This window comes from Strix uralensis, chromosome 20, assembly GCF_047716275.1.
Source record: "Strix uralensis isolate ZFMK-TIS-50842 chromosome 20, bStrUra1, whole genome shotgun sequence".
Classification (NCBI taxonomy): Eukaryota; Metazoa; Chordata; class Aves; order Strigiformes; family Strigidae; genus Strix; species Strix uralensis.
The window spans coordinates 3,548,802-3,565,759 of NC_133991.1; the positions used below are offsets into that span (position 1 = coordinate 3,548,802).

At 44.6% G+C, this 16,958-nt stretch overlaps 1 protein-coding gene across 6 annotated transcripts in view; it reads right to left on the reverse strand.

Moving 5' to 3' along the window:
• The window catches only part of AUTS2 (activator of transcription and developmental regulator AUTS2), a 795,956-nt gene that overhangs the window by 748,515 nt on the left and 30,483 nt on the right, over positions 1-16,958 (reverse strand). The gene's annotated exons all lie outside the window — the stretch shown is intronic.

The following is a 16,958-nucleotide window of genomic DNA, read 5'->3' on the forward strand; positions in this document are numbered from 1 at the left end:
ATACTGAACAATTTTAATTAAAGCAGTTATAAAACAATTAATCCACGAGAGCAGGCTTGGATCCTTGCCAGCCTTATTGGTTTAATACATGTAGGCAAAGCTTATTTCTCCCCCTGTTTGACTTAATGAATGCTAATAAGTGACACAAAATATGCATGCAGTGCTCCTAATATAGTTAGTCCATCTGGTTTCACTTGCATTTTGTATTTGTCATTTTGCTTTGATAGAGAAATTGAAAATGAATTCTCCATGCTAGAAATTAGAACTTTGTACCCTGCTTAATTTAAAATAATTTTTGCAAACCTTTGGGGGAAAAAAAGACAGCAATTCAGTAGAGTACATTAGACAGCTATCTTTTTGGTTGTTCCAAGGTTGGAAAAGAGCAGAGGACAGAAATACAAGACTACTGAGCAGCACCACAGCGCTGAAGGAAGGAACAACACTTGCTCAGCTTTTTTTTTTTTTCCATCAGTATTTCAGAAGATTTTTTTTTCCTTGAATAGATGGTAATATAAAGGCAGAGGATAAATTATGATTTTAAGCGTCTGAGACAAATCCTCTACTACTTCAATTTGTTCTGCATTACAACTTGTTTGATCCATTTGGGGATGTATTTGTTTGCCAAAGCAAGCAGAGCTCAAGTTCTTCGTTGAATATTTAATGTATGACAAAAATTTTTACCTTTTTATCACTTATGTTTGAACTCCATAGCCATCTTACATCAAATAATGCCCAGGACCATCACTGTCAGGGGCAACCACTCCACCTTGCCACGTAAAACCCAGCTGCAAAGGCCCTGCAGAGCCAAACTCATTCACCTGCAGCTCAAACTACCCTGAGAAGAGCCTGCTTTCTCCCAAGGACATGCCCAAAATGAAGAACGGGCTCTTCTTGGGTAAAACCCATATAACACAACTCATGTCACAATGAGATCTATCACCATGGAAAGTGGCCTCTGTAGAGGCTGTAGTTCCCACCGCCAGCACCCTCTCTGCAGTCCTTTGGAAGGTCCCAACTGCCCCTTTGCAGTCCCTGAGGGCCCTCCCATTAATACCACTGGGGTCTGGATCAGCTCTAGACACGTCCGCTTCCAAAACCAGCGTGACACAGCAGGAGGTACAGCTGCATCAAGTTAAACTCCACACAATTTCTTTTTTTTTCCTAAGGTCACTGCCCATTTCTGTTGCTGAGATGTCCCAAACAGTGACAACAGGGAGCCTACAAGAGCTTCAAATCTAGCTCTGTTCCCAGGGGACCAGTGTCCCAAATTCAATCACATCAGAATAAGCAGGAGGAAGGGAATCATATGTGTGTACGCCCTAAAGAGTGCATGCAAGACAGGGGAGATCAGAACAGGAGAGTACCAGTGACCACCCACTGATCACCACGACCCTCACTGTACCCTCACAAGGTGACGAAGGGAAAAAACTTACTTTCAGCACTTCAGAACTGCAAAAGCAATGATAAATCTGGGCACCAACCATTGGCATTATCTGCTTAACCCGGTAATCGGTTTATGAGCCACCCTTGGGCTCACCTTGATCTACAATTTTTGAGTCACGTTTCTCCTGCCCCGATGAGATGTCTCCTGCCACTTCCCACAGGACAGGTGCTCTGCCCACTGCAGAAAGGAAATCTGGGTGCACACCTGCACAAGGGTGACAGCCTGCAATCCATGCTCGTCCCGCACCCGACCTTCCCTGTCCTGCAGCTTTTAGTCACGGATGACCTGAAGGCAACAAGACCTGGACACCTCCATGGTACACGATGCAACCTCAGTCCACATCAGATTTCCAGCCACTCATTAAAAATACCAGCGCACCGGGGCAAGAGGAAGCAGGAGTGTAGGGCAGGCAAGGAAAAGACAAGGATGGGGTGAAACAAGTGGGAACAGCTTCAGGCAGATAAATAGCTACCTTAAAATGAACTTGCTGACTGTTACTGAGGAAAATTTGGAAACTCATGCTTGGAATGAAGTCCTCTAACAGGCCAGCCCACCTGCGGTACCTGGGGGAGCCCAGCACAAAGCTGCCCCTTAACCAGGGCTCAGAACCCATGAATTTGTCAGCCTGGTTAAACCCCCCCACACCACCCGGGGCAGCACAAGGAGTGGTTGAACCCCGCTTTGCTACACTCCGCTGCAGATCCCTGCGTTTGAGATCTCCGCGCAGTTTGCTGGCTCAGATCTTAGTCATAGTTTATCCCGCAGCAGTCTTTTCAACGATGATACTGCATTTTTCTGCCAGAAGGATCCCAAAATAGCTTCCAAACCACGCGCACACTGCTAGGGCCCATGCTCAGGCCATAGCAGGCAGCAGAGCTGGGACGCCTGCTTGGGGCAATGCCAAACAGGTACCAAAAAAGCCCCAGGAGATGAAGCTATCACCAAGCAGCAGCACTGCAGCACCCTGCCTGGCACAGCGGGGGAGATGCCGTGTTGCTGATGCTCACACCAGGGCGATGCACTGATTCCGGGCAAAGCCTGAGCAGAAAGTGAGAGCACCAAAAATTAAACTGAGAGCCCAGTCTGACTCTATGTCCCTGGAACTGAGAGCTTGCTAACAAAGTCTTTGTAAGTGCTAAATACCTTCTCCGTGTGTCACTTAGAAAAATACAGATGTGGCTCTTCTGCACTGAGACACTCTGGCAGAGCAGCTTTTTTTTTTTTTTTTTTTTTTAAGTGTTTAAACTTCCTACAAACACTGTTTAGGGAAGTCAGCAGGAGGTCAAATAGAAGCCTTGTGTCTCAGTGGATAACAATCCTTCTGTGAAATCATTCCAGCAGGAATCGAGTCACTCTTACATCTTCCTCCCCACCTTTTTTTTTTTTTATTTTAGAGGCATTTTAGCAAAGCTCGCTTTGAAGTTTAAGCCTTCTGCAACAACACCGCTTGCCAACAAGATAAAATATTTAGTACTGCTATATACTAAAATCATATCTCTAACAATACCTTCCACGCCTGACATAGCACAAAAGTTAATTCAGCCAACAAAGCAATACTTGCATTTTGTGTATCAAGAAGCAGCAATTTATCTTTTTTGTATATATAAATTACATACACTTGTGCCATTTAAACCTAAAACCTCCTATTGTTAAATAGAGAATAGAAAGATCTTTAAATACAAACAAAAAGATCAGAGCTATAGGGAGAGCTGTGACAAATGCAGAACATTACTAGCCTGGAAAAATAAATGCAAAAATCATGATGCTCCCCAGCAAATCCTCCCTGCTCAAGCCTACATGCGCCCTTCATCTTATAGGGTTGGTTGGGTTTTTTTGGCAGCAGCATCTCACTCCAGCAATAATGGCAATAGTCTCGATTTGCTACTGCTTCAGTGCCCGTGACTTCAGAGAACCTGCAACCCAAAGCTGCAAACTGCAAGTCCACCACAGAGGCACCCAAGCATCGGGGTGCCCTTGCTCAGTGGAACCTGCATTCCACCCACACTAGGAACAGCCCTTGAGGGAAACACATCTCCATGGTGGCACTGGTCAGGCTTGCTAATGTACCCGTCTGAACGGGCTAGCAGGTTTTTAAGCCACTTACACGTGTTTACAGCACCTCAACTATTTTCCAGTTTATTGTGCTTGGCATGTAATATTTAACGCCTGTGGCTGCCTCCCTCTGTTGGAGGGTCCCTGAACAGATAATGGAAAACACTCAGCTACATAGGTTACAGACTTCAATGGGAAAACAAGACCACTGGAGGTGAGGACTGGCAGTGTCTGCCAGTGACAATGGTGTCCACACAACACGCTGTAGCTATCTAAAACCCAGTCTCATACCTCTTGTGCCCACTGCCTTGGACCAGGTACACGGCAGCATGGTTAGCCAGCTCCATCCACAGCAAGGGAAGGAGAAGCTTCATCTCTGCAAACAGATGTGCTCTCAGGAAAGGCAGGAATGGTGCAAGGGTTATGGAAGAGAAGGGAAACATGTCTCGCAATCTGACCTTTCGGGTTTGTTGTTGACAAAAACAATGGAAATGTTGCAATGACTGCGATGTTTTGTTGGCAAGGTTGGCTGTTCTTGATCTTGTCTCCATCATAGGTCTTGCCTTCCTTAGTCACCTCTTAAAAACAAACTTAAAGAACAAATAACTACCTCCCCCCAACCAAAATCATACCATCTGTTCCCATTTCTGCTCTTGCTTTTACAGGCTGCTCTTTACCGTGCGGAGGCATCACCTCAGTGCCTCACATACCACGTCCTCCCTCCTAGCCTAGCTTGATGCATTTTACTCTTTCACATAAAATTAGCTGAAACAGTCCCAAAACGTCTGTCTTTTCTCATCTCTTTGCTGGTACCTAGAGCTCACAAACTTCTCTCCAAGCAATTCAATTCCCCTCTCACATATGCTCAGCGCACATGCACTTGATAATGCCATCTCCCAGCAAAAGAACAGGCTCAGGGCTCCCAAACTCAAAAAAGGCAAACTAATATAAAACAGATGCATAAATGCATTCCCCTTTTACCTCTGCAAGATGCAAACAAGAACACTGCCAGTCTGAAATCAGCATTCAGTTCCTGAGAGCATCTCCATAGGTTTGTCTTGCCCCAGAACACTGCTCCCTCCACTGGTCCATGACACCAGTTTGGATCTGATTTGCCTTCACATCCTTGTGTTCCCCACAGCCAGCCCTACCTTATTCTTGTTTCAAATACGGTCTTCAACCTCCTGTTCTTCTCAAAGCTTCCCAATCCATAGCTTTAAACATGTTTCACATCCTCCTCTGCACTTGGTGTCTCTCTTAACGTTGCCCACAGCCAAAAATCTTTCCTGAGCAGCCTGACCCAAGCAGACTGGTGGAGGCCCTACTGCAAGCTCACACCGAGCGGAAGACAACATGGCCGGGGGCTTTTTACAATGTGAGGCAAACAAAACCCAGACACTGCCAAATGAGTGTTACCTGCAGCATAAATAACTGCTTTTTATCAGTTTATTATTTTTGAAACAACAATGTGTGCATACACATCTATATATGTGCTTTTTTTAAAAGTACAGATAGGATTTTCGTGTCAGTGATTTCATTTTGCTCTTCTTTGAAATTAAGGGCAGCATTCACCAAGTGCAAACTTCAGCTAGAAACAAGCATTTCTGAAAATTCATCCTCTGGTTTCCTATTGAGAGCTATGCCATAGCAAGAGCCTCGATCTTTATCTCACTTACACCTAATGTAATTCCAAAGGCAGAAGCAGAAATACTACTAATTTACTCCAGTGTAAATGATGGATTTGCCTTGACGACATTAAGATCAAAGGAACAGAATCAAGCCCTCCTAATTCAAGTCCAACACCAGGACAGCAGTTACCTGCCATAAACTGGTCTAGGCAAGTATTTAAGCAGAGCCTCCATGTTATTGTTTCCTCCCTGTCTTGTGCAACTGCTGCTACAACATGTTTTCAAGAAACCTGGACTCAGGGATCTGACTGCTGACAGAGCAACCTGATGGGTAAGGCAAGAAGCAGGATTCTGCTGTCACAGGAGGCAGAGAAAGGTGGAGAGAAACTTGCCCATTTCGTAGGAGATCAACACAGAGACCTGTCCCTGGGAGAGCACCCCAAAACTGCTGGGGAGCACCCAACGAGCCAACCGACCTCCTGCATCCCCTGTGGCAGCTGGACAACACGACTGAGAGATGCAGCTCTGTGAAAATGATCTATGAGAAGGAATCAAATAACAGTAATAAAAAAGCACTCCACCTGTGGGTGATCATACTTTTTAAGATGGATTAGCAAAATGACTGCTTATTTATTGAAAATAATGAATAGCCTGGTGCTTTTAGTTCAGAAAGGTATGCAGGGGGGAAAACTGCATGTTGCTGCAGCAGATTTTTAAATAAACAGAAAACCTATGGCAATGTCATGTATCATGGCCAGGAATGAAACAGTCCCGTGACTCTTATGAACATGACTAATGGCAGCTTCTGGAAAGCACACCAGGAATACAAGCAAAGCAGGTAGAAGAGTCTAGCTGAGGGAAAGGGACATCTAGAGAAGAAAATGTAGGCTTGCTCAGCCTGGCTCCAGATTGATGCCCCAAACCAGGATTTTGAAGAATTCAAAAACAAAGGGAAGGAAGTGCCGTCTCTGAACTAACCCTTGCACGGGGCTCCGTCTGCCTCGTGTCTCTGGACTCTGGCCAAGCCCACGTGCACAAACATCTGTATTAACACATGAGCTAAAGCAGAGACTGTCCAAAAGGAAGAGCAAAACACTCCTTCTGGGCTCCACAATCTATCAGTCAGACTTCCAACAGGTCAAAGTTAAGGCCTAAGAGCAGATTTCTGATTCTGGGTATTTTACCTGTTATCAGACTCTCTAAGCACCTAAATCTTTAACGCATCTTTCTTCACCACCTATGAGTGAAGCAGGGAAGCGCTATTCGTTTTGCAAAGCAGTGCAGAGAAAGCAAGGGATCAGATTTCTGGGTCTAAATTCCCCTCTCGACACCACGTGCTGTCTTTATTATACTTTGGTTGGAGATCTTTAGAGGTGCTTTGCCATGAGGAACCTCAGGAGTGAGGACTTAGCCCAGATTCAGCTGTTCTCTACATCCCTGCATGGGACCAAGTTCCCTGCCAGAAGAGAAACTGAACCCAAGTCCCCCAGCCGCTCCTGCCTATTACACATCCCCCTTCACCAGAAAACCATTACATCAATTCCTGATATTTTACAAGTGGTGAAAAAATAAAATAAAAAAGGCTGACATGATCAAAATGACATCAGCAAACGTATTGCTAGGAGTTGAACGCCAACAACTAGAAAGCAGTGTACCACCACCAAAGTAAAAATGCCTTTTAGAAATTAATTCTGTAAACTTCAATTTAATTTTACTCTTCTCTTGGTATTTCTTTATGCAGCAGCAAGAAACAGGCAAAGCATGATGTTTCACCAGGACCTTCAAGGCAATGGGATTAGGAACACCCTAAAGGCAACGTGGCATCACCACGGACACATCTTTTGCAGTAGTTTGTATCACGGCAGTGTAAAAGGAAAGTGGGGTCATTCAGGACAACGTGATCTCCAGTATACATGGGGGGAAAAGGTTTAAGAAAAAGCAAAATGCTTCTCTCTGGATTAGCTTTCTTCCCAACCGCACCCAGAGAATCATGGAAGTAGATTAGTTCTGGGTGTTCATTGAAGCTGTAATCCTCTCGCCCCAGAGCCGCTGCCTTCAGTGGCACTAATTCAGTGAAACAGAAGATTCCGTACAAAAGGCCTTACGGCTCATCTCAATTCCTAAGTGATGACTGATAAAAACCAGGAGCTTATTCAAATTTCAGCTACCTCTCTGCGGAACCACGGAAGACTTTGACACCAACATTGCTAAACACAAACTACTTCAAGGACTTACAAATTCTTTTTAAACTAAATAAAATGCACATTCTTGCTTTTTCTGCCTGTCACATTCTTATTTGGACATCCAGGACTTGCACAGCGCTGAACAAAAAATACCACGGCTCCTGACAGCTTGTTCCTATGCAGGGGGAAGAGTTAGATGAAAACTGAAACTCAGCATCCAAGCTTTTAAGAAACTAATCTGGCAGATTGAATGCAAACTTCCTTGGCGAACACAAACAACAGAATCTGAATAATACATAAAAATATACTATTGACAGAATCGCTTCTGCGCACACCACTTTCAACTTATATGATGGAAGCACCAGAGAATCTTTATGGAAAGCCAGCACTGACTCGGCTTGAAAGGCACCTTAACAAACAAAGGAAGTACATTAAAAAAATGCAGTGCTAAGACATTATCAAAACATGCATTATAGCTTGTGAAAGCCCTTTGCGAGCGAGTGTGTCTGCAGAGGATTGTGCAGAGCATTGATCTGTCTGTATTCTGGGCGCTTTTCGGGTGATGCCTGACCGTAGTTTACAAGGGCAAGCTCATAGGTCTCCGTTGTTTATTTCTCTGCAGTCTTTTACTTGTCACTGATAATAGTTTTCAAGCCATCTAGCCTGGGAGGATTCAGACGGAGGTTTGCCAGGGGTGAAAGGTCAAAGCAATAATGTGCCGACCAGGGTCAGAAATATTTATCTGCACCAAAAAGGTTCTGGATAATCAAATAGTTGAAAATTAGTTTTGTGACAAGGCTCTTCTTTGGATGTTTTCCTTACACAGCACAAATAATGAGCAGAGCCCACCTCTAAAGGAAAGGACACTCCACCGTTTGTCTGTCTCACCTGCTGCATGTCACGTTTAACAGTCCTGGCATGGCATCCATCAACCTGCTCCTGCCACCTTCTAAAAGGTCCCTGCCTGGCCTCAGCCCTGCAGAACTTGCTGCAGGTGTGAGGGCTCCAGCCCAAAGCTTCAGAGACCAGAGAGTATTCCCAGCATCGTACATCCCAATGCTGAAGTCACCGGAGCTCCCACACCACCGGTAAGTGGTACGGGGTGAAGGTCAGACACGCAGCTTAAACTAAATACCAAAACCAAGATTGCTTCAGAGTTGGCTGAGAGCTAAAACCTTCTGGAGAGATAAAATCACTCACAAAAATCCACCCCACTACAAGCCCTTCTGCAGATCTGTAGGAACAACAGCAATCTGCATTTTCTGTCTCCTTTCCACTCTGCCAGCTGTTTTTCTCTTCGTGTTTACTGGTAATGCAGCAGAGCAACAGCCCCCTGGATTTCAGTAAAGTATTTACTCACTCTGAAATGGGAAAACATTGTTCTTGTTAAAAATTCCCATCAGACCAAAGCAGATCTGCTCCTTAGATAATATAATGACACTGAGGTCCCCAAGAGAACCTCTTCCAAAGCTAATAAAGCGAAAACAAATCCAGTTACATTAGGTTAATTTAAAGAACTTCTCTTTTTTAAGTGTACGTGGAAAGAAAATGGAAGAAACCTACTAAATTAATTCCAGCATTATAAATTTGATTTAGCAAGTGCAGTGCACACCACTGTGAGAGCAATAACAATACAGGGATGTTTTAAGCAGAGAATATAAATTATTTCAAGGGAGTGGTGAGGGAAGAAATGACAAATGTGTGAGAGAGAACCTGCTCCAATATTAATTAGAGATCTGCTTTTCTGTTTGCATTTGGCTTCATTCACGAGGAACTGGAATTAACAGAGGCTCCAGACTCAATGGAGAGAAACAGTTGGAAACTCAGCCAGACCCCTCCAGAGGTGCCTATTTCTTACCCCCAGCTACAAGGTGAGCCCTGGGTGACCAGCTCAGATTCATGTTCCCACTCTGCACGCCCAAGGGCAAACAATGAACCCCATCTCTGTGGAGCTGTTGCAGTCCCTGCAGTAGCACTGGAGCAGCAGTCCCAGTTACTGCAAAGGAGCAAGTAAGACTTCACACTTAAAATCAATGAGTATACCCGAGCTACTGCTCCCAAAGGGGTTTTTAAACCCATCTAAAATGAACAGTGATCAAGAAAGTAAAGTGCTTCAGCAAGCAAGCAAATTAACTCAGGGTAATACTAACTAAATCTGGGAGCATCTCCTTGTGTTCCCCATGTCTAGTTTCTCGGGAGCCAGGAAGAAGCTGATCATGGGATGTTCTGGACCTCCTGCTGGGACTGAGCCTTGGGCAAACCCTCCTGCCTTCATGCTGGGGTGATCACATTGGAAAACGCTGAAGGATCCCAGAACAGCAAGCAAGGATGGCAGCCCTGCTCCCAGCATAACACACGCACAGGGATGCTCCCAACCAAACAATGCACCTACTTGTTTGCTCTGCAGAGATGACAATACTGTTGCATTTTCCATGTGCAGTCGCCAGGTAACTCATACTGTAATTTCCGTCATTTTCACAAGAACAGGGATTTTTCCTCTAGTCCCTGGAGATACTGACCCAAAACACACTCCTTTAAAGCAATCCCATGTCTCCTTGCAAAGTAATTGGCATGTTTTCCTTTGGCTTGGTATCAATCACACTCACTTCTCAAACCCTGGTAGCTGGCAAGCACCTGCCGTGGCTATATAACTTCCCCCAAAATCAGTGGGAGACGTGAAACAACAACAGACACTTGCCCATCCGCACGCGAGCGCCGGGGAATTGCCACCACTCCCGGAGGAGCCTCCCTGCTGCAGAGGCAACGCTCCTGCTCCCTGGGGCCCTGCTCCTCCACCTCGCAGCACCATATGGAATGAAAGCAAACGTAGCAGCAAAGTAATCAAAAGCAGATAACACCAGCCATGGATGTATTCAATAAAATTAAAAAAAAAGACAATGCAAGGAACAGCAAATTAATACACAAGCTTGGCTCTTTTTTATATAAAACATCTGTCAAAATACTTAAGTGTTTGCTTTGTTGTACAAGCAGGAGGTTATGATTTTGCAGATAGTCATAAAGCAGGGCAGTATTACAAAAATTAGGGATTTGCTTCATTGTCTCTACTGGTTTACAGTTACTAATTATGAGATTGCTAAGTGCCAAATGGTCAACAAGCAAATCTAATTGTTATTTAACTGCAGCCAGCCAGGTTGTAGATGCAGTCACAATACACATATGTACATTTAGTACACTGCTGCTTGCACGTGGAGTTGGGTATATGAAAGGGAAGACAGCACCACATCTCCCAGCCACGTGTTTGGACACACCCTGCCATAAGGCACATCAAGGCAGCTCAGGAAGAGTCTCCTTTTTTTCTGGCTTGGGCTCCTTATTGCAGGAACCAAGTAGCAGGAGACAGAATACAGAACCATAGAATGGTTTGGGTTGGAAGAGACCTTTAACGGTCACCTAGTCCAACCCTCTGCAGTGAGAAGGGGCATCTTCAACTAGATCAGGTTGCTCAGAGCCCCGTCCACCCTGACCTTGAAATCCTCCAGGGATGGGGCATCTACCACCTCTCCAGTCAACCCGTTCCAGTGTCTCATCACCCTCATCATAAAAAATTTCTTCCTTACATCTAATCTAAATCTGCCTTCTTTTAGTTTAAAACCATTATCCCTCGTCCAATTGCTACAGGCCCCACTAAAAAGTTTGTCCCCACCTTTCTTATAAGGCCGCTTTATTGAAGGGCTGCAATAAGGTCTCCCCAGAATACTCTGTGTTGCTTTAAAAGTCACAGGAGACATCTGTGCAACACTTGCTGCTTTAGGTGACCACAAGGGAGGCTTTAATCCCTTATAATGACAGAATACAGCCCCTTTCCTACAGCAGGGTATGTGAACTGGCTCGTTATTTCCACGGGCTGGAACGGGTGTGAGAGATGGTGAAAGTGTAGCGGTAACTGGGGTACCTCTCTTGAAATAACGCTGTCATGGGACCACATCATACATTTAAAGCCCCCAGCAACGCAGAAGCATGAGGATCAGTGTATTACTTCAGAGGAAAACAGATCCTGCACGCACAGCGGGGACAGACAGGGAAGGAGCAGAGGCTGGGACAGCTGCCACCTCAGCCGTCACACCAGTGTGGACTGCTGTGTTAAAAAGCCAGGCGATAAAGCCAGGAACAAGAATGGGGTGGAGGAGATGAAGCAAATCAGAGGCCAGCAGCTTCACTGCAATTGCTGGGCCATTCCCATGGCAGCACCTGGCTGGGGCAAGGGAGCAGCACCCTGTGAAATAATTTACCCCCTTCCTTCTGCAGAGCAGAGCACTGAGAGCCGAATTATGGCGCCGCACTCTCGGAAGTGATTTCAAACACACAGGGACTGGATGCTGCTAGGAGTCAGGTAGTTGGTTCACAGAGGGCTCTGCTCCATCTTCGCACCCTGGGGGCACATGCCCCCGCGGAAAGAGCCAGTGCTGGGTGACCCTGTCCTGGGGCAGGCTGCACAGATTGATCCCTGAGCAAAGCAGAGAGGGTGGCTTCAGACCTGCAAGCCTAACCTGAGCCTCTGTCACAGAGGTAACCTCAGCCTTTCTTCAAGCCCCAGTTCCCCAGAGCATCCCCGGTCACAAGCGAGAGGATCTCACATCTATTTGACCACCGCTCCAGTGGCGTAAGGAGTCAGCTGGAAAGAGCGCACAGAGAATCCATGGGAGGGAACGAAGCAATTCTTCCCAAGTGGTACGAATAAAATACAGTGTGATAAAGTGAGGAAAAATACCTCTGATTTTTATTCATTTGCAATGCAGCTATCATCCCTGATTTGCAGTTCCACTTTACCCTGCCAACTTCCGAGTTATTTTCAAGAGTTTGTGTCAGCTATGGGGACAAGGAAAAAAAAAAAAAGGCACAAAGTAGGGGCAGAACAGCAACCCTGTGCTCCACCAGCCCAGACAGACACATGGACAGTCCCACCAGCAGCACTCATCCTGGCAGAACAAGCCCTTTTGAAGCTCCTTAGGTCACCGCTTATCCTCATGCCCGTTCAGAGACACTGGATGCCACATCTCGCTTCTCTGCATGGCGAAGGGCTACAGCACAGAGGGGCAGTAGCTTTAGTCTTCAGACACCCACGACCGACTCCAATGCTCAAAGCAGCGACAGTTTAAAGGCTGCAGTATCTCAAGGGGCATCCTATGTATCATAGGACATGAAGGCTCAGTTTTGCCAAAAAACATGACTATTTCCCCTAGGAGTGGGGAAGTTTTGAACTGGGGCTTCTGGGAGTTTCTTTTGTTCCTTTCTTTTTTCCTTTAATTGCACTGTTTTACTGAACTTTTCTGGGACACTGCATTACGATGCACTCCACGGAGCTAGTCTATGACAGTTCACCTTAAAGGATTAGGCAACCACAGAAAGTATTATAGCAGTGCAGTTTATGTAGACCTGGAATGTATTCTCCAATGAGATTAACCTATCTAATAGGATTTGGGGAAGCTTTCAGGGCCATTAGGATGCCCCGTACATGCTAAAGGCTCCAGATGCTGTAACCATTTGATTTAATCTAATCAAGACTGCATAGGTGTATTTTGTCAGTGGATGTTTCTGTCATTTTCATATTACATCTCAATAGACAACTTTCATCTAAGTTCCATCATGTACAGACAGACACATTTGAGGCTAATCTTCAATTATAAGACCCACTAATTATTAAAGCCTGGGTTTACAGCTGGTTATAGTCTAATCCTGCATGGTATGGAGCATTCCCCTAAATGCTGCTGAAGGGACACACAATGTCCCCACTTTCCTTTATTTTATCTTATAAACCATTTTATCCTGTCATTATTTGTCACTTTTTCTTAGGAGGAACCCTCGGTGCCCCTGGGTGCCAGGTGCTGTGCAGACCAGCAGTGCTAAGGACCAAAAGGGAATAAAAACATTCTTATCCCAGCACTCTTGCTGTGCAAACACACATAACCAGAGGCACCCGCAGGACAGAGCATAATGTCAGAGTGTGGCTGGGAAGGGAGATGGAGGGGGCCTCTCTACAGACATCTCATTTGATAAGCAAAGACGATGCTATAAATCGCACTGATGAGCACTTACCCTCTGGAAGTCAGCAAAACCCCTATGAGGGATGAGCAAGTGCAGGAGTTACCATCTGCTCAGGGGCTTTTAGCCACTAACAAAAACATTTCCTTTCTTCCACAGGTTAAACAGAGATCCTCAAGATACATTCTTTAAATCCCAGCCTGGAGACAAAACCAAAGGCCACCTCACAGGCTGGCAAGCATCCTTGGCTGACAGAGAAGTAGAGAAGGTGTCTAACAGCCCCCCAAAAACCTACATGCATCAACTGACTGTCAACTGCACACACACAGCTTCCACCAAGCAAAGAAAGCACCTGCAAGTGAGAGGGGCTGAAGCAACAGCTGGAGCAACAGCTGGAGCGCCCAGGTGTGGCTTTTGCAGGTATCTGCTGATTTGCCACCTCTGTCCTCACAAGTCCAGGGCAAACCAAAATCTTTAGGAATGAAGAGATTGCACTGAAGACAGTCCTAACCACCCCTTGAGGTGAACTTGCTTACAAGTCACCTTGGCTCTTAGATGTCCATCCATGACATTTTAAGCAAACAAGGAGCAGCTCCAGCACCAAGTGACTTTAATCTGAATTGGGCTGGCTCAGCAATGCTGCAAATCTATTCAGGCCTCCTTTATGTTTATTTTTAAGGACTAGTTTAGGCATCTCTTCCTCAGGGATATTCATCAGAGGACAGGAGCAAAGATGAAAGCCTGTAGCAGCCTCTGGGCAGGATTTGTCCAACTCTGTAATTCAGTTCTCCCAACAGACCAAAATTTGAGCGGTACAGGCACACCAGGAAATGTGAACCATTTCAGCTGATCCCGACTTATCAGGCTGTGAGGAAGGGATTCTTCATTCCCCAAGCACATTCTCGTGAGACTAACTTTTTTCTTAAATGAGTATTTTTCCCATTATTTTTCAGTGGAAACAATTATTTTTTAGAATCAAGGCTAAAAGGCCCAACATATGTTACTGACAACTCAGAAACATGATGTTCCTCCAAAAGCCTTCAACCCTGCCCCTACAGAAATCCCACTGTCAGCAGCCTGGCCCTCTTGGCTTGCCCGTGCTGAAGAACAAATACTATCACTTGTCCCATCGGGCTTGTGTAAAATCAAAATACACCACAGACACAGCACACAATATATTTTTGTTTTAGGGGCTGGCTCATATATAGCAATTTGTGGCTGCAAACAGCTAGTGGAGGTTACAGAACCAGCATTTCAAGAGACACCAAAACAACGTCAAGATGGATGCTCAGCACTGTAATGCAGAGAAGCTTCACTGATTTCGGCAGCTTTATATTCAGGTGCAACGATCACCAATTTCTGGCCTGGAGTATGTTGCCAAATACCAAACGTTCCCCAAACCCATGCCAAGGCACAGGAGGCTCTAACAACGACCAAGCACGTCAAGTGAAATCTATCACTGGCACATACTAATAACTTCACATGCAAATACAAATTGACTGACTCATTTCAACTCTTTTCCCTGTTGCATTCATGGGAAAAGACAGGTTTAGCTCTCAAATTCCCTCAAACTGCTGAAACACTGCATTTGGTTTTAAATGAGAATTAAATCTGCATTCAGGAAGTTACTTTGGACATAGGTTGGTGCTAACTCAAATTAAATTATAGTTCTGTTTTTCTTAAACAATAAGTTTTGTCACTTCTCAAAGCCCTGTCAGAAACAAGACGCCCCACTGCCTAATTAAATCCACGGAGTCAAATCGCGCAGATGCGAGTCTGGCTCTGCCACAGACCCTGCAGATGACCTTGAACAAGTCACTTAATAGTCCCAGGACTGCCCTATCCCACAGGAAAGTTCTCAAGTTATTTCATTTATGCTCAGTGAATATTGCTAAGTCTTTGGGAAGAAAAAACTGAAAAAATGCAAATAGTTTCATGCTCTGTCACATTGCCGCAGTCCAATATTCTTTTATAAAGCTTTTTTTTTTCTTTTCTCGCTTCCTGTGCAAAGGGTGTTTGTATAATGAAAGCAGTACAAGCGGCTGTAGGTTATGCCTTGATTCCTTTGGGCTCTCTCCTGTTTAACATCTCCCTCCTCCAGAGAGTTGCTCTGGCTTGGACAGCAGGGACCTGAAAGGGGGAGAGGGCTCAGGACAGAGCCCGCATTTTTATGAGACTAATGCTGATTCCTTAACCTGCCTTTTGTCCACAAATTAAAAGTCATCCTGAAACAATCTGTAACACTTATGCAAAAGTTGCCTAAATGAACCAAAAGCTGAATGCAACTCCTGTATCAAAATCCAGCTGCTGCTTTAAAAAAAAAAAAAAAAAAATCTTACAGACCTTACACAGCCCCATCACTGACTACTGAAGCACCAAGCACAAGCACAGCACTAAAGGAAATAATCTTTGAAAATTACTGACAATAGGCTTAAACAGAATGATGACCCACTGCTAGTTTAGACCTTGAAATTCTTCATTTTCTTCTGAGCTCAGACTTCCATGTCAACTTTGCAAACTCTGCTCTTTAACAAAGCTGATGTTAAAAAAAAAAAAAAGAGAAGCTATATCTGATCTCATCAGCCATTCTGTCTTTAAAGCATTCAACTACAATCCGCACCAGACATACTTAGCAAACTTTAAAATACAGCCTCTCAACATTGTTACAATTAAGTCACTCTGAAATGTCATGAAAAGCAATCTAGTCCCATTAAAATCTTCACACTCTCATTAAAAAAGCACTTACAGACTCGAAAATGTTCCTAATACATTATTTAAAGACACAAGATGTACAGTGACTAAAAACCTTGTACAGAAAGGGAATAGCAACAGTCTGCTTTAAAAAAGCCTGTGTGCCTGTGTGTGCAAATTTGTGTTATAATTAGCTAATTGGGAAACTGCAGGTAGAAGGCAGTTTGTAATATATTGGTTTTTGTCTAGGGTTTTTATTTATTTATTTCATTCTTTTTTATTAAAGAAAGAGGGGGGAAAGGGTGCTTTCTTTTTATGGAAGTAAAATTGCACACAATGGGCTTTTTATGATCATTATGCAGATGACATGTGCCCAAGCCACCTCTTTTCCTGGAAGGGGTAGGGAAAACCACAGACATCCTCTGCTACCAGACAGACAAAGAAGGGGTCACTTGAAGTTGTGCCTGCAAGGACTGGAAAATCAGGAGCAACGACAAACAAGCTCACTCTGTAACAAAGTCACTGTCCTCCTACAACTGCTATATCTTTTTTTGATGTTAACAGCAGATGAAGGTATAAAATTTGCATCTATTGAGCCCACTGCTAGATGAAGCATGTTCCTCCAGAGCCTCAGAGCAATGAAACAAAAGTGTATGCTTCTTCCAGTGAAGGTTCTCGCTTCTCCCTGCACCTCACCTCATTTAAATACTTTCATTTTAATAAGGTTTCTCACAATTTTGACCAGTGCAAGAAGGGAATCAGGCTGCAGAGGGGCATTCAGACTACAGAAAAGAAATACCATTTGAATGAGTTGAAAGAATCTGAAAAGATGGATAATTGTGAAAGGGATCTCCCTGTTTTCAGTAACATCAGCACAAACCCTCTTAATTTCAGTAACTTAAGAACAAATTTGGGGGACAGTGCAAAGAAAACATTATTTACTTGCAGAGAACAAGCGGA